This window comes from Thamnophis elegans, chromosome 4 (assembly GCF_009769535.1).
Source record: "Thamnophis elegans isolate rThaEle1 chromosome 4, rThaEle1.pri, whole genome shotgun sequence".
NCBI lineage: Eukaryota > Metazoa > Chordata > Lepidosauria > Squamata > Colubridae > Thamnophis > Thamnophis elegans.
This window is the reverse complement of record NC_045544.1, coordinates 89,023,648-89,041,806: the sequence shown is the minus strand read 5'-3', so window position 1 is coordinate 89,041,806 and position 18,159 is coordinate 89,023,648.

The following is an 18,159-nucleotide window of genomic DNA, read 5'->3' as shown; positions in this document are numbered from 1 at the left end:
TGGGCATGGCCAACTTGTAAAATGTGGTGAAAATCACTTAACAACACTCTTGCTTAGCAACCAAAATGTTGGCTCAGAAACTTTGGCATTTAAAGCACGCAAGTCTTAAAGCTGTCAAGTTACAATACCCTTGCACCTCTAACCCTTTTGAAAAAAAACCCAGGAGTGTTCAAACTTGACAGCTTTAAGACTTATGGACTTCAACTCCCAGAATTCCTCCTCCAGTCATGTTGGCTCAGGAACTCTTGCATTGAAGTGTGCAAGTCTTAAAGCTGTCAAGTTACAAGACCCTTGCACCCCAAACCCTTTAGAAAAAAACAACTTGACAGCTTTAAGACTTTAAGGTTTAGATAGGACTCTTAGAGGCGGGTGGGGCGATTGGTGAGCCAGCCAATCAGTGAGCGGCAGGCAGGGCAAACGTGGTGCGGGAGGGAGCGGGAACCGGTTCTAAACGGAACAGTAGATTTGTGGAACCTCTTCAATAGAAGAGGTTAAAACTGGCAGGAACCCACTCCTGAAGTGAAAGAACAATCCAGTTTGTTACTAGAACTTCTATCACCTCTAGCAATAGTCTACCTGAACTGTTAAAGGATGATAATGCTAGGTAATGGGACATGGTGGCTCAGTGGCTAAGATGCTGAGCTTGTCGATCAGAAAGTTTGGCAGTTTGGCGGTTTGAATCCCTAGTGCAGTGTAATGGAGCTCTTGTTACTTGTCTCAGCTTCTGCCAATCTAGCAGTTTGAAAGCACGTAAAAATGCAAGTAGAAAAATAGGGACCACCTTTCGTGGGAAGGTAGCAGTGTCGTGTGCACCTTTGGCATTTAGTCATGCCGACCACATGACCACAGAGACATCTTCAGACAGCGCTGGGTCTTCGGCTTTGAAACAGAGATGAGCACCGTCCTCTAGAGTCAGGAAGTAACACATATGTGTGAGGGGAACCTTTACTTTTACCTTTACCTTTAATGCAAGGTATCAACATGTATAGTTTACAGGTAGTCCTCAATTTATGACCACAATGGAGCCCAACATTTATGTTGTTAAGTGAGTTTTGCACCATTTTATGACTTTTCTTGCCACATTTGTTAAGTGAGTCACAGCAATTGTTAAATTAGTAACCCGATCGTTAGGTGGATCTGCTTTCTCCATTGACCTTTGCTTGTCAGAAGGCCGCAAAAGGGGATCACATGACTCTGGGACACTGCAACCGCCATAAATGTGAGTCAGCTGCCAAGCATCCGAATATAAATCATGTGACCATGGGGATGCTACAACGGTCATAAGTGTGAAAAAGGTCAAAAGTCACTTTTTTCCAGTGCTGCTGTAATTTTGAATGATCACTAAATGAACTGTTGTAACTGTTGTAAGTCGAGGACTACCTGTATTTGTGTAAATTATCGTCTTCCTTAAGCTGAATATTCCACCATTATTACATTTTAGTTATTTTTAATCTATAAATTTATTTGTTTTGAAAATGGGGCTTGCAATATTGTCTTATTTTCAAATAGTTAGATTTGCCCTGAAAACATAGGAGCATTAGGGCAATACAATGTGCATGTGCATGCACGCCCACACACACAAACATCAGAAAAGAGCAAGAACTGTGTCACAAACAGACTACAGAAAAACAGTGCAAAACATCTAATCACAGCAGTGGCATCAAACTTGAACCTGTCCAGAAGGATCCCGAGCTCTCAGTGTTTAATTGCTGTTGATGGCTCCGGCTCAGTCATGCATGACAATGCGTGTGTCACGCTGCTTCCTGCCTGTGTTCATTCCTGTCAGCTTTCACTCCAGGTGACAGAGCACTGCTTTTCTGACTAGGTTGGAAAGTAGGGCGGGGGAAGGGAGAAAGGAAACTAAACTCTTGCAAATCCAGCCAAAACCCAACTGGACAGATCTCCAAGGGGACAAGCACACCCGAGACCTCCAAGCACAACCAACTTCTTCATTCATGTTTTTCTAAAAATAAAACAAAATAAAACGATGGAGCATCTGCGACCTCCAGCATCACAATTGGCCCGCTTTGAGTTGTCTGTTGAATACATCCTGGAGGCTGCAGGGAACAATTTGAATTACAATTGAGGACCAATGAAAATTAGCATTTTTTGTAAACGGGTGCTTTAGAACTGCTGATTTAAACAGCTTACGGGAAAGAAAGAATGCTGGGTTGGGAGGAGGAGAGCAATGAGATTTAAATCACCTAAAAACTGCATAATAGCAACCTGCCCCTTGTCTGAAAGTGATTGCTTAATACTTTATAGCATGCTTATTTCTACACTTAGCCAAGTCCTTAAATATGTGAGGTGCTTTAGCTAAACATGTATTATTTCAATGCAAAAAAGCAAAGCTTTGACCCTTTTTGAATTTCAGTGATTTAGGCCTTGATTCTGAACTGGGAGTGGTGTTCCAGTCTACAAATCAATTTTCATATTGCAACATTTGTGGTCCTACACTGGAAGACAAATTCCCAAGACAGATTATATTTCCTTGCAGTCCTCTCTTTAAAAAAAAAGATTCGATATTCTCAAGTTATGTTGACATTTAGAGATCATGTAGATAGAAGTTATCTAGGATGATGTGTCCCAGATCTGGCCTTTCAGATCTTTCAACAGGTCACCTGTCATCATCAAAAGCACATTTATATCCCTTGCTGTTGGTGGGCCTCTTCTTTTCTTTCCTTCCATCTTTCCTAGCATTTTGGTCTTCTCAAGGGAGCAAAACATTCTTATAAATGTGTTCTAAATACAATGATTTGAATCCAGTCATTTGTAACTCAAGGGGAAACTCTGGATTGATTTATTCTGTGATCTATTTGTTTGTTTCTTTTCCATGGTGTTGTCAAGGTCTTCTCCAGTACCAAAGTTCAAAAGTGTCAGTACTCCTCTGTCCTGTTTCTTCAAGGTCCAACTTTCACTTTCCCACAGCATCATATTGAAAACTATCAACTGAACAATTCTGAGCTTTGTAAGTATAGCTATATCATAGCATCCAAATATCTTTTCCAATGTCTTTTTGATACTCTACTAAGAGCTAGCCTGTGGTGTACTTCTTTATTGCTTGTTCCTTTACGCTTCTAGTTAATCCTAAAATGCAGATACTATCCAGCACCTTACTAGCTTCATTCTCAGTTCTAAGACTGGTTGATGTGCCTGCTGTCAATAATTTATATTTAATTTTTGTTCAATTTTTTCCTAGTGTGATCCTTGACTTTCATTATGAGAGCTTCTAAATCACTTGTATTTTGAGCTAACAAAGTAGTGTCATCAGCATAGCACAGATTGATTTTACTTAATAGAATTTTAAAACTGTTCTCATCTTCTTTCAATCCAGCTTGCCTTGATATATATTCAGGATAGGGGTTGAATAAATGAAGATGATTTCTCAGACACAAGCTGCAACTCACAGAGAATAAATACACAGTAGCCCTGCCTTAGGATGATAAAGGTTAAAAAGTAAAGGTAAAGGTTTCCCTTGCACATATGTGCTAGTCATTCCCGACTCTAGGGGGCAGTGCTCATCTCTCTTTCAAAGCCGAAGAGCCAGCGCTGTCCGAAGATGTCTCCGTGGTCATGTGGCCAGTATGGCTAAATGCCAGAAGCACACGGACCACTATTACCTTCCCACCAAAGGTGGTTCTTGTTTTTCTACTTGCATTTTTACATGCTTTTGAACTGCTAGGTTGGCAGAAACTGAGACAAGTAATGGGAGCTCAGTCCATCACGTGGCACTAGGGATTTGAACCGCTGAACTGCCAACCTTTCTGATCAACAAGTTCAGCCAAGGGTTAGGAAACACTATTATTTTTATATGTTTATTTATTTGTTTGTTTGTTTGTGCTCTGTATGGAGAACTAGGCAGGCAGGAACTGAGGTGAGGCAGGTTGCAATAACAAACAACCTTTATTGTAATAGCTAACAGTGCAAAGTGCAAGGCAACTCCCGAACAGGCAACAACAACATTGGCTGTCTGACAGCTCTTTATATAGTAGGTGTCAGACAGCTGAACCAATCAGGAGGCTGAATTTTCCCATTGAAAGGCTTTTTGCATCTTAGCCAATCAGGGGAGTTCTGCAGCTGGCAATGCTTTTGACAGTGTCATAAGTCCGAGAACTTAACAGTTTGTTTGTTTGTTTGTTATTTCCTGCTTTTATTATTTTTACAAATAACTCAAGGCAGCTAATACATCTTCCTCCTCCTATTTTTTCCCCACAACAACAGTCCTGTGAGGTGATTTGGGCTGAGATAGAGTGACTCGCCCAAGGTCACCCAACTAGCTTTCATGGATGCGGTAGGACTAGAACATAGAGTCACCTACTTTATAGTCTGGTGCCTTAATCACTAATCCAAACTGGCATATTGCCCTTCCTTCCAAATGATTCTAAAAATGCAAATCGTCACATTATCAGGAGGTGGTACTATCAGTCATTGTGGCCTATGGGTACCATACTGTAGATCCTTGAGCTGGCACTAACCAGATAAATCTTCATGAAAGGAGGCAATTGCAAATAAAAGTTAGTTTGCTGGGTAATTAGAAAGGGACTAGTAAACTTGGACTTCAGTCTTTAGATGGGCAGGGACAAGATAAATATTTGTCAAAAGCCACACCAAATAGCTTGGTATCCTTTTGCTTCTGTTATCTAACTCTAACTGTTCCTTTAAGAGGAGATGAGTGGGCTGCCTCTCCTACTAAAAACATGAGGCCCAAGGAACAGCAGATGCATAAGTTCTGAAGGGCAAGATCCATGGGTGCCAATTACAGGTTTTCAGAATAGGAAACATGTCTATGGAGTGTACAGAGTGGTTATAAACAATTTTGGCAAGAGTTCAGTTCCATTGGTTCTGCTGATAAGAAACACAGCATCTCAGATATTGTTCTCATATTTAGTTCATTGCCTGGATGGTTCAAGGATGACAAGCAAATAAAAAGTTCTAATTGGAAGAGCACTTGAATATAAATTGAGATCCATTATCTGAGATGAAGGGGTCATGATCAAGGGTAGGTTGCTACCGGTGTTGCTGGTTCGTTGTGCACACATGCGCAGTTGCCCATAAATTCTTCTGTGCATGCCCAGAACATTAAAAATAAGAATTAAAAATATGCTGGCAACGGCATGGGTGTGTGACCGGGGAACCGGATCAGGGGTGTGTCCAGCCTGCCATCCCTACCAGTTTGATGACCCAGTCCCAGTTTCCACTACTGGTGCGAACTGGGAGCAACCCACCTCTGGGCATGATATCTCATCAGTTAAAGACACTGAGCTGGAAAGTTGAGAGCCCAGATTTGAGAGCCAAGCACCGTGCAATGCGGTGAGCCCCTGTTCTTGTCCCAGCTCCTGCCTACCTAGCAGTTTGAAAACAAACACACGAGAGGAGGTAAATAAGTACCACTTCAGTGAGAAGGTAACGATGTTCCATGTGCCTCGTTGTATAGTCATGCTGGTCACATGACCATGGAAGTGTATTTGGACAATCTGGTTCCCACAGCTAAGGAACAGAGATGAATCAGACATAATTGGTCAGGGCAAATAATCTTTCAAGTCCATCTAACTCCTTAGCTTTCAAAAATCAACATTCTAGTCCTACTTTTGTTGTTTTCCAAAAATTTAAGCTTTTCTTGCTATTCCTTAACCTTACTTAGGGCTTCTTTTGTTCAGGATAGAAGGAAAATCTCTCAGTGTAATACAACTTGTCTTTTGAACAGTCCTTAACAACCAGAAAGTCATTAACAAGGAATTTCCTAAATCAGTTAAGAGAGGGAATAGACAAACCGAGTGTTCCTTTGAACATGCTAAATCACAGTTTAAACAATATGTTTTATCTTCCCACCTCCCATGGAGATTGGAGCCTATTTGAACATCAACAGTGAAAAAAATCAGTCAATTGCAAAAGGCAATTTTCTTGAAATAGCTTAAATTCAGTGATGTTCTCAAGCATCAACAGCTGCCTATTCCAAGTCTTTGGGAAGCACTTAATAAATGAATAAAAATGCCAAACCCACTCTAAACATCTTGCTGGCTGTATGACCAACAACAATAATACATTCATTCATAGGGTACTCTGTGTAAAATACATCTATCCAGAAAGATCTAGTATAGTAATGGAAACTTCCTGTTTGTCTATCATCACCAGCGTTCCTGGATGTGAGACTTACCTGTAGCTGTAGCCGTCTATCTTTGGAATAACTTATCTTTTGTGTTTTAGAAAGCAGTTAAGAACTGGCTGTTCATGATGGCTTTTGGGGAAGACTTGAAGACTTGATAAAGTGATATCTGGTAATTCATAATAATTAAATATGGTTTTTACATTTTCTTTTATATTATCTTGTTTAGACCAATTGCATTATAGAATACAAGCTGCTGATAGATTTTTTTAATTGGAATGGCATATAAGCTATTCTAGAAAACTAAGTAAATAAAAGCTTGCCCAAAGAGCATATTACTATACTGGTGATTGTTGAGCCCATATTTACATTGCTCTGAGTTGGTTGAACTCCCAGATGTTTTGGCAGTACCAGCATAGAAAAATAAAATCCCATTAGCCAAGAAAAAGCAGAGCAAAACCTTCTACCTGGCAAAGTAAAGAAACTGAGACATGAGCAAGTAAAATAAGTCCAAAATCACATTAGCTTTGTCATTCCCAAACAATTCTAACTGGAAGAGAGTTTAATGAGGTTATAAAATTCATTGGCCAACTATTCATATTAGCATCAGAAAGTTATAATGCCAGTCTTTTCCCCACATTCCCCATATACAAAAGTGAAATTGGAATATTAGTTATTCTTTCATAAACAGTCTTTCCAATGCTTAAGATCATGCTTAATAAGATGGTTTCATTTTAACATCTGGCACAATATGACCAGAGAATGGATTAATCTAGTTACTTTCTGAAACAAATGACTTTATCAGGGGTGTCAAACCAGCGGCCTGTGGGCTGGATGCATCATGCACAGGCCATGCCAACCCTGGCTCCACGAAGGCAAAAAACCTCACGATACGTCACGATATGTCACGTGACGTGATCAAGTTTGACACCCATGCTTTCGACGTTTACTTTGTTCACTTAGTACAACTTCTGATTGCAGTGGCAGAATAGTTGTTCTTATGAATGAAGGCAAAGTATACGTGTCCCAGGATCCTACAATAGCCATTTTGTTTATCAACAGATTCATTTTCAAGGTGGTCTACAGAATGTGCAGCTTGTAGGATAGGAATTAAAAACTGGATTGCCCTACCCTAGATTTAGCATGAGAGGGAGAAGATCTGAAAATATAACAAAAGCTGGTGGCAAGACAAATAATTGAAGCTAAACATGAATCTCCTTGGAAGGGAAACACTACAGAGGCAGGCAAAGGACTAGCTACTTTTGGCACCCTGTCACCGCAACTGCACCCTGACACACAAGCCTTTAGGGAGTGGTTAAAAAGGACAAATCTCCACTGTGGGAAAGGGAACTTCAGCAACCCTGCTCATTTTTCTCTCGTATAAAAACTGACAGGCATGTCAAAGGTATGATGGGATAGTGAATAAATAATCAGCCTTGACAAGCTAGACCTTATCATGCTGTTGAGCCTAAGGTGAGGCCACAGCTGGAGACAAGGGTTGGGGCAATTAAAATACCCAACAACACAAAACTTTAGAAGAATGAGTTATGAATATAACTCATGTTTTGACCCTCCAGGTTCAACTATTAAATCCAGTGTAATGGGTTCAATGTTATGACTTAGTTAAAATAAAGAGAAGGGATGGAAATAAGTGCTGGGTGTTTGTGATGTGCTAGGACATGCTCATTGCCCTTTTAATGTAGGTATGGGCAGTTCACATTTGATTACTTGAATGATTTCCATCCTTTTACATCAACGTCGCTGCTTGGTTTTCAAAGGTGAAGAGGCAATTATTTGTCAGCTGTCCTAATTTTGAGCCATAGGTCAACTTTGATGAAAGGATCCAGTTCAGATCTCTCTGAAAAATTACTTTGTAAATATCTTCTAAAAGTTTCTTGCTTATAAAAAGCATTTGTTTTTTTCTGAAGGGGGGAGGGTAGGAAACCAGATTCCAGAACCCTCAAGGAACACAGCTAGTTCTTAAACAGTATCTATGCAAATTATTTTGGCTGTGTTTTTAAACATTTTGTATGATTGTATTTTTTTAATTGTTATTATAAGTAAGTACATAGCAAAAGGTATAATTGTATATGTATACTTATTTAGGTTTATAATTTATATGCATATATGTATAAATATATTTATTGAGTTTTTGGTTTTGTCTCGTGCATTTCAAAGTTAAGCTCAAAAGCTATGTATTGTCACTTTAAGATCCATGGGAAATAATAGCAAAAAAATGCCTAGTGCTGAAAAGATAGCAAGATCAGGTAAATTTCTCTGGGAATATTGTTTCAGAATGGAATTCCTTAACACATATATTCAACTGATTAGTACAGAATTGATTAAAAGCTACATAGGTTTTGATTTATCCTTGAAACGTAGATAATCATTGGTCTTTGCATTTCCTGATTTTTTGTTTTTTTCTCTCCTAATATCTCTCCAAATGGTATATTCCCTTTCTGCATAATCAACTGCATAATAATAAAAGTCACCAATATAGTGGAAGCATAAGAAAATTCTTTCTTAACGGTTATTAAGTATTAGCCTAGACTTTGGAACCAGAGCTGGTATTCAGCAGGTTCTAAACTGTTCTGGAGAACCGGTAGGGGAAATTTTGAATAGTTGTCTGGAAGGTGGATCAAGTCTGACAGAAACCAAATATACACTATATTGCCAAAAGTATTCGCTCACCCATCCAAATAATCAGATTCAGGTGTTCCAATCACTTCCATGTCCACAGGAGTATAAAATCAAGTACCTTGGCATTCAGACTTTTTTTTACAAACATTTGTGAAAGAATGGGTCGCTCTCAGGAGCTCAGTGAATTCCAGCATGGAACTGTGATAGGATGCCACCTGTGCAACAAATCCAGTCGTGAAATTTCCTCGCTCCTAAGTATTCCCCAGTCAACTGTCACCTGTATTATAAGAATGTGGAAGTGTTTGGGAATGACAACTCAGCCACGAAGTGGTAGGCCATGTAAACTTGTCTAACATCAGTGTGTGACCTCACAAATGCGCTTCTGGAAGAATGGTCAAAAATTCCCATAAACACACTCCTAAACCTTGTGGACAGCCTTCCCAGAAGAGTTGAAGCTGTTATAGTTGCAAAGGGTGGACCGGCGTCATATTGAACCCTATAGATTAGTAATGGGATGTCACTTACAGTAAGTTCATATGCGAGTAAAGGCAGGTGAGTGAATACTTTTGGCAATATAGTGTATCTCTTTGGGGTGTCAGGTGTCCTTCTAGTAGGGGAGCTGCTTCAGTTACCTTTGTGTGAATCCAGGACTTTATGTGGGCTACAAGCCTGTCTTGAGGACTCCTCAAGATCCTTCTGGCTGAAAATGGATGTCTAATTTCCAACCATTTTGAAGTGTAATGCAATCCCTCAAATAACTTTGGCATGGCTTAAAAACAAAGTGGTCTCCTGCAAATCCAAAATCCTCCATTGCTATCTTCAGCCATTTACAGTATATGACATGGCTCCAAATCCACTTTGCATCATTGCCATCTTCATTCACTGCTGTTCTCCCTCTCTACAGTGTCAAGCATGGCCTCCAATAACTGTGGGTTTGTCCTCCCTACACCTAAAGCAAATCATGCCAGATACTGTGACAGCTGCTTTCCTTATGGTGTGAACAAGTGCTTTCTGTTAGACCTAAGTGACTTCTGTGGCCTCAATGTTTCTCCCTGGCCTACCACTCACTTGCCAAACTCAGAAGAGACTTCTGTGCAGGCAAGGTGCCCGGGCAGAAGATTTTCCTGTTTTGGCAGTAGCCTGTTATAAGAGGCAAATGATGTATCATTTTGCAACACTTGCCAGAGCTTAGGAAAAACAGTGCCAGAGGAGGTGAGTGGAGCATCCCAGCTCAATGTTTGCCAAGTACTTGCTTGCCAAGTGCTGTAACAAAAACTGTGCCGAGGAGTGAATTGCAAAGTAGAGCTAAGTGAAGCAACATAGGTACTTCACTCCATGAGATAAAGGGACGAGGTTGCTTCAGAAGGCAGCTTCAAGGGAGCATTTTGCATGAACCTTCTTTGAAATGAAGTCCCTCTTGAAAGGTTGCAAGGCCCTAATTTCTGTGACACTGGATAGCAGCCACACCATTTCTGGGAGTGGTGCCAAGAGTGAAGCAGAATCATATATTTTGGTGTATGGCCAGTGGGATGAGTTGCAATGGACCTGAAAGTGAGGAAATGGAAAATGAATTATATTTATAGGGAAGTGTTTCAGTTTATTTACTGGCTTTTTTTGGGGGGGGGAGAGGTACAGAATCAGATGGATTTAGTTATCATATGAGTTGTCTGCCCAGCTTTCAACTTTGAGTCTGTCTTTGGGAAAAGATTTACAGAAGAAGGTACAGGTTGCCAATGGTATGGTGATTAAAAGGCTGGATTGGATCAAAGCACACATTGAAGAAGACACTATTCATCGAAGTTTATTGATGACTTTGGGCCAACTGCTTTCTCTCAGCCCACTCTATATCACATCTGGATAAAAGCAGCAATCTAAACTGTTTTCAGCACTTTCAAGGAAAAGTAAAAGATAGTTATTATGTATGTGTGTGCATAGTTTCAACATCCTTTGCCAGGATATGTTTTGGTGCTTCTGTGTGTTAGGCAGAAAAAGTGAAGTATTTCCACATGTATAGATGTGCACATAAAGTTTTATATAATTAATATCCCCCTGATCTGTTCAAACGTATTTTGCTCAATAATTAGAAAACTGAGAATGAAGCAAGTAAGGTGGGAAGAGAAGTAGTAGTCATTGCAAGAAACTCAAAAGGGTGTGAGGAAGATGGGGAGAAAGGGGCTAGAATAGGAAAGGATGCAGGAAGCAGAAGAAAAGTTGGAGTAGACATGGTGGTTGCAACATTCAGGGATTGTATTAGGTCAATCTCTGCATTTTGACTATGAAACACATATGTTTTAGAATCTGGGAGCATACCTGAATATTGGGAATTGGCTGGAGTATATGGATGAGATGGTTATGGGAGAAAAAGAAAAGAAGGGACAAAATTCATGGGTAATTATTTAAAAGAGAAAGGGTTTAAGAAGATAGCTCCAGTATCTTGTCTGCTATATAGCAGCTCTTCCCTTCATCCTGCTTTGTAGCCCAGAATTTGGCATGCCTGTCAATCTATTAGGGAAAAGAGTATATTACTTCCAACAAAGAAGTCTAAAATGCCAGGAGTTTTTGATTTAGCAGGAATAAAAATGACTAAGAGGAGGTCTCAAAATGATATAGTTTGGAGCCAGCCAGTAAAAGTGTTGGGAGTAGAATCATGATTGACAAAGAGGATATTTCTTCACTCAGTGAATTATTAATATGGAATAAATTCCTGCATATTTAAATTTGGGTGGATCAGGACATAGAACTAAATGGTGCTTCAATTAGACAAATTAGACTTACAGTATACTCACCTATAAATAAGTTGTTTATTTATATGTAGATTTATATTTATGGATTATTTATATGTTTATTTAGCCAGTTTTCTCTATGTAGGCATACATCAAATTCAGCAACACAATTCATGAAAGCAGAGCCTTTGAATTTAGGATTTCAGCCTGTAAAATAATTGTTAGGATTTTAGAGATAGCCAGTGTCGATCTGAGTTGTGGCCATTGTAAGAAGTAGATCCTCAAAACGGTGGGAATATAAGTTGGTTCATATTCAATACAATACAATAGCAGAGTTAGAAGGGACCTTGAAGGTCTTCTAGTCCAACCTCCTGCCTAGGCAGAAAACCCTATACCATTTCAGACAAATGGCTATCCAGCATCTTCTTAAAGACTTCCAGTGTTGGGGCATTCACAATTCTGGAGGCAAGCTGTTCCACTGATTAATTATTCTATCTGTCAGGAAAATTCTCCTCAGTTCTAAGTTGCTTCTCTCCTTGATTAGTTTCCACCCATTGCTTCTTGTCTGCCCTCAGGTGCTTTGGATAATAGTTTGACTCCCTCTTCTTTGTGGCAACCCCTGAGATATTGGAACACTGCTATCATGTCTCTCCTAGTCCTTCTTTTCATTAAACTAGACATACCCAGTTCCTGCAACTGTTCCTCATATGTTTTAGCCTCCAGTCCCCTAATCATCTTTGTTGCTCTTCTCTGTACTCTTTCTAGAGTCTCTACATATTTTCTACATAGTGGTGACCCAAAATGAATTTTTCTTTGGTGTTAAGATCAGCTATCAAAAAATGGGTGTATTTTAGATATCAGAGAAATTAATATCAGAAGAGGCACCTGCTAACCCCTGGGATAAAAATTCATTTCCTTTGTAAGGTTGATCAGCATCCCCATCTAATCCCACAATTATTTCCCATAAGTATATTTTGGGAGGTACAATTGGGGAGTTAAGACATAGGAGAATTTTGGTGTCAAGACACGCCTGGATCTAATTTATCAAGCAGCAGACGATCAAGGACTGGATTAGGCATTCAAGTCTCTCCATTGTTGGTTTTGTGCTTGGGCTTTTTGTGGTTGTGACAGCATTAGCAATTTCCTGATTGAGTTTATGGCCACAGTACTGAGTACATGGAAAGACCAGATTAATTAATGGTTTTAATGTGGAGTTTATTGACACCCATGTTTGTCTTAATCCAGTCTCTGTATGGTGACTGCTTGCTCTGAATCTGGCAATGAACCAAATGTGTGAATCAACTTTTCTTCCAGTGAGTTTTCAGCAGATTTACTAGCTGTGGATAATGCTGTTTGATTATCAGAGCTCTTCTTTGTCTTGATCTTTGCTGGTGGAATATTCTTGAGGTTATCTGGATTCAAATGGTTACACTTAGATTTTAAACAGGTAACATTTTGGGGAAAAACTTATCCAAAAATGGATGAGCTTCAGCTAAATGGACACATACTGGGAAGATTGAGAAGGTGCTTAGGAAAAGCTTAATTTTGAAAAGCAGGCTAGGGATTGCGGATTGCCTAAATGTTAGGAGAATTTTCATGCAGCCTCTTCTAGAGAACATTTTAGATCTTGGGGCGAAGGGAAAGGACGCGACAAGAAGTATGAGGAAAGTGACTTTTATTCAGCTCATAGTGGAAACGATTCAACGAGGCGTATTTCGCGCCCTACATTTATACCCCCAGGTTTGAGTGAGGGACCAATGGGGCGTCGAGTAGCTCGACCAATCAGGGCGAGGATTGGACCGGCTCTGCCCGGGAACCAATCAGGAAGAGTCCTTTCGCGCGCTTGTATTTCCCGCGCTAGTATTCAACACCCCTCCCCCCCCAGTCATAGAGTTCCTTTAGGAGGGGCAAACATAGTCTTGTAGGTAGGCGGGACGGTGGCGTTCTCGTCCCGATCTCCGTGGTTCCCCGGCGGTCGTCGACGGGGGGGGGGCGCTGGCGGAGGCGTGTCCGTGGTGGGGGCTTGAGCCGACGGCGCGGCCCCGCGAGAGGGCACTGGCTCCGGGTCCCGTGCCCGATGTCCGTCCGCCTGGGGTGGCGTCTCTGTGGCCAACGGGGTGTCTGGTAGGGGTGTAGGTTCAGAGTCTCGAGAAGGGCTCCGCGGAAAGGAGTAACCAGCTGGGGTGCGCCTGCCCGGAAGGTTCGCGACGGCTTGACCCCCGTTCGCCGGGTGGAAACGGTCCGTGGGGAAAGGAGTCAATGGGGGTGGCTCCTGTTGAGAGCAGATTTCTGGGAAGCTGGGGCCGTCTCTTTCCGCAGGAAGGCGACGCCTTAACTGGTCCACGTGTCGCCTCCATTGTGTCCCGTCGGCCAGGCCGACCCTGAAGGAACAGGGGCCGGTCAGAGCTATGATGGTTGCGGGAACCCACCGTGGATCCCCGGAAAAGGAACGGGCCCATACAGGATTCCCTAACTTAAACGCGTGGGACGGAAGGGCCCCCAGGTTGCTTGGCGGATCTCCTGCGTAAAGTGGATGGAGCCTGTCTAGGGGGGTTCGCAATCTCCTACCCATCAAGAGCTCCGCGGGACTTTTGTTGGTCGTTGGGCAGGGTATGGAGTGCTGGCTCAAGAGATAGGCCGCTACTCTTTCTTGCCAGTCGCCCTGGTCCATGCGGCCCAAGGCTTCTTTTGCTGAGCGAACTGCGCGCTCCGCCCGGCCGTTGCTAGCTGGGTGATAGGGGGCTGTGGCCGCGTGTCTGATCCCCTGTTCGGCCAGGAATTCTTGGAACGTGGTGGAGGTAAACTGGGGCCCGTTATCGGAGACTATCACATCCGGTAACCCATGGGTAGCGAACATCTTACGGAGGGCCCTTACTGTACTCTCTGCTGTGGTGGAGGTCATGATTACTAGCTCCACCCACTTGGAGTAAGCATCGACTACTATCATGAAGTTCCGGCCGTGGAAGGGGCCGGCAAAGTCGATGTGTAAACGGGACCATGGGCCTCTAGGGATCTCCCACTCTCGAGGGGCGGCTATGGGGGGATTCGGCCTAGAGTTTTGGCAGATCCTGCATCGGCCTACGTAGTCTGCGATTTCTGTGTCTAACAAGGGCCACCATACGTAGCTACGGGCTAAGGCTTTCATTCGTGCTATGCCTGGGTGGTTTTTGTGGAGTGCGGGCAGGATTCGTGCTCGTAGGGCTGTAGGGATCACTACCCTATCCCCCCAGACAAGGCAACCCCCGTGAAGGGCGAGTTCAGCCTGTCGCACTTTGAATGGGCGGAAGTGTTCCGCTACCCTTTCCGTGGGCCACCCCCTCAAAACCCATGAAGCGACCTGAGATAGGACGGGGTCAGCCTTTGTGCAGGCTGCCACGTCCGTGGCAGAAACGGGGAGGTCGGATTCGGCAATGGACAGAACAGAGAGCGCGGGCACGTGGGCTGTGTCCGTCTCTGGCAGGGGGCAGCGGCTCAGGGCGTCTGCGTGTCCTAGCTGTTTGCCCGGACGGTATAACAGCGTATACGAGTACGCCGTTAGGAACTCTGTCCAGCGTGTCATGCGGGGGGACAAGATGGGGGGAGTCGGCTTGTCACCCGCCAGTAGCCCCAGGAGGGGCTTGTGATCCGTGACTAGGGTGAACTTTCTACCATAAAGGTAGTCATGGAACCGCTTAATGCCGGACACTGCAGCCAGGGCTTCTTTATCGATTTGGCTGTAGTTCCGCTCCGTGGAGGAGAGTGTCCGGGAATAGAAGGCTATGGGGGCTTCTGAGCCGTTTGGGAGGACGTGGCTCAGCACCGCCCCTACGCCATAGGGGGAGGCATCGCAAGTCAGAATTAGAGGCATCCTATCGCTGTACTGGATTAGGACTGCCGATGAAGTTAAAATATCCTTTATAGCCGCGAACGCGTGCGCTTCACGGCTACCCCATTTCCAGGCTGCTGACCGGTCAAGTAGACGGTGTAGCGGCTCAGCTAGTGACGCCTTGTGGGGGATAAAAGGGGCGTAGAAATTTAAGAGCCCCAGGAATGCTTGTAACTCCGCCCTAGAGGTGGGTGCGGGTGCATTTTTGATGGCGGCAACTTTGGAAGGAGTGGGGTGGATGCCTTGGGCATCAATGAGGAACCCCAGGAATTCAACTTTGGGAACTGCAATTTCGCATTTGCTGCGCTTTAATTTCAGTCCCGCCTCCCTGAAACGTGTGAGGACCTCCCGCAGCGTTTTCAGGAGCTCCGAGTGGCTGGGGGCTGCAACCAGGACGTCGTCGAAGTAGGGAACGACGCCTGGGAGCCCGTGGAGCAACCGCTCCATGAGGCTCTGGAAAATCCCAGGGGCGACCGAGACGCCGAATTGCAGACGGCGGCAACGGAAAGCTCCGCGGTGGGTGACGATAGTCTGGGCTGTAGCCGCATCGTCGTCTACGGGGAGCTGCTGGTAGGCCTGTGCCATGTCTAGCTTAGCGAAAATGCGGCCCTGTCCTAAGGAGTGGAGTAGGTGCTGTACTACGGGAACCGGATACGGGTTTGCCTGTAGGGCCAAATTGATGGTCGACTTGTAGTCGGCACATATTCTCACCGATCCGTCGGGTTTGACCGGGAGGACTATGGGGGTTTCCCAGCGGGCGTGATCTACGGGCTCGAGTACCCCTTGTTCGATTAACTTATCGAGTTCCGCATCTACCTTTGCTCTCAATGCGAAGGGGACCCTGCGTGCCTTTAGCCTAACCGGGGCGACCTGAGGATCGAGGCAGAGAGAAATGGGGGTACCCTTGTAACAACCCAATTTCCCGTCGAACACATCTGAGAACTCGTCTAGGACGCTATCTACGGGGAGGGAAACTACCCTGTGCACCCCTTCTATGGTGAGGCCCAAAGCGGAGAACCATTCTAACCCCAGGAGAGCGGGCAGGTTGTTCCTTACGACTAAAACTGGGAGTTTCCCTTTAAAATTTCCATATTCCACCCGGATGTGGTATAACCCAGCTGTGGGAATCCCATTTCCCTGGTAATCTAGGAGGGAGACCCTGGCGGGGCGCAGCTTTCTCTGGGGGACCCCGGGGCAAAGGCGGGAGAACAAAGCCCAAGATAGGAGAGAACGGGATGAACCGGAGTCCACCTCCATTTGGCAAAGCTGACCTTCGAGACGGACGGCGGTGCTTATTTTCCGGTGGCCGGCGGGAACGGGGGATGCCTGGTAGACCACGCAGTCGGCGCTGGGGGGCTGGTAGGTTGAGTGGCAGTCCTCCGTGCGCCTCGCGGGACGTGGCTGCTGGCGGCGTGGTGGTGCCGGGCGCTGGTCGCTGGGCTGCATAAACGACGGGGCTGGCAGGGGAGCCCGGCATACTCTGGCGAGGTGTCCTTCTCCTTGGCAACGGCGGCAGACGGCAGAACGGTACGGGCAGGCTGTGCGGCTGTGGCGGCCGCCGCATCCGCGGCAAGGTGCGTTTGAGGCCGGCTGAACGGGTGCCGGTGGTTGCTGGGGTGGCCTCCGTTTGGGCTGCAGCCTCATCTGACCGACGATTTCCTCCTCCTCCTCCTCCTCGTTTTCGGCAGGGGAGAGGTCGTCGACGAGGTTCGTCTGGGCGAGCGGCCCCGCGACGGTTTGTGCGGGGGGGTTTAGCTGGAGGCGTTCCATGTCGGCCGTGGATTGCTCGGAGAGTTCGGCGGCTCGCGCTATTTCCACGGCTTGCATCAGGGTAATCTTGTGATTCCGGAGCAATCGGCCGCGTAAGTGTGCGTCGCGGACCCCGCACACAAATTGCTCCGCAAGGTTTTCCTCCAGGTCTGCAAAATCGCACTGGGCGGCCACAGTGCGCAAGGCCTCCAGAAATTGGCTAATGGATTCATTAGCCCTTTGTACTCGGCGGCGGAAAGCGAAACGGCGTGCAAATAAAGAGGGTGAGGGAGCGTAGTGGTTCCTCAGCCTGGACATCAGCTCGGCCCACCCAAGTTTGTATGCTGGCCTCGGGGCGGCCAGGGCTCTCGCAGAGGCGAACATGGACGGCTCACAGCAGGACAGGAAGAAGCTGCATTTCTCCTCATCGGTCTGAGCCTGGTTTTTCGAAGCGATCAGGTAACACTCGAACCGCTCCATGAATCCGTCCCATGATTCTCCGGTGGCTCCGCCGAATGGCGCGAAAGGAGGAAGCGATGACGCCATCGTGGTGTGGGGCCGGAGAGGGGAGAGGAAGGACGAAGAAAAATTCGCGTTCGCTGCCGGAGTTCTCGGTCTGACGATAGCGTTCTGGCTGGTTCAGACGCGGTGGCAGCTGGCTGTTCTTCTTCGTGGTCGCGGGAATCGGAATCCCACCTTCGTCGCCAGTTTTAGATCTTGGGGCGAAGGGAAAGGACGCGACAAGAAGTATGAGGAAAGTGACTTTTATTCAGCTCATAGTGGAAACGATTCAACGAGGCGTATTTCGCGCCCTACATTTATACCCCCAGGTTTGAGTGAGGGACCAATGGGGCGTCGAGTAGCTCGACCAATCAGGGCGAGGATTGGACCGGCTCTGCCCGGGAACCAATCAGGAAGAGTCCTTTCGCGCGCTTGTATTTCCCGCGCTAGTATTCAACAGAACAGCCATTCAGTATGTAATAGATCTGTCCAGAAGCTTTTACCATGGAACAGATTGGTCAAGGGTAAAATAACTGCCCTTTTTTGAAATCCCATCACCCTCTGTGCATTCTGTTTTT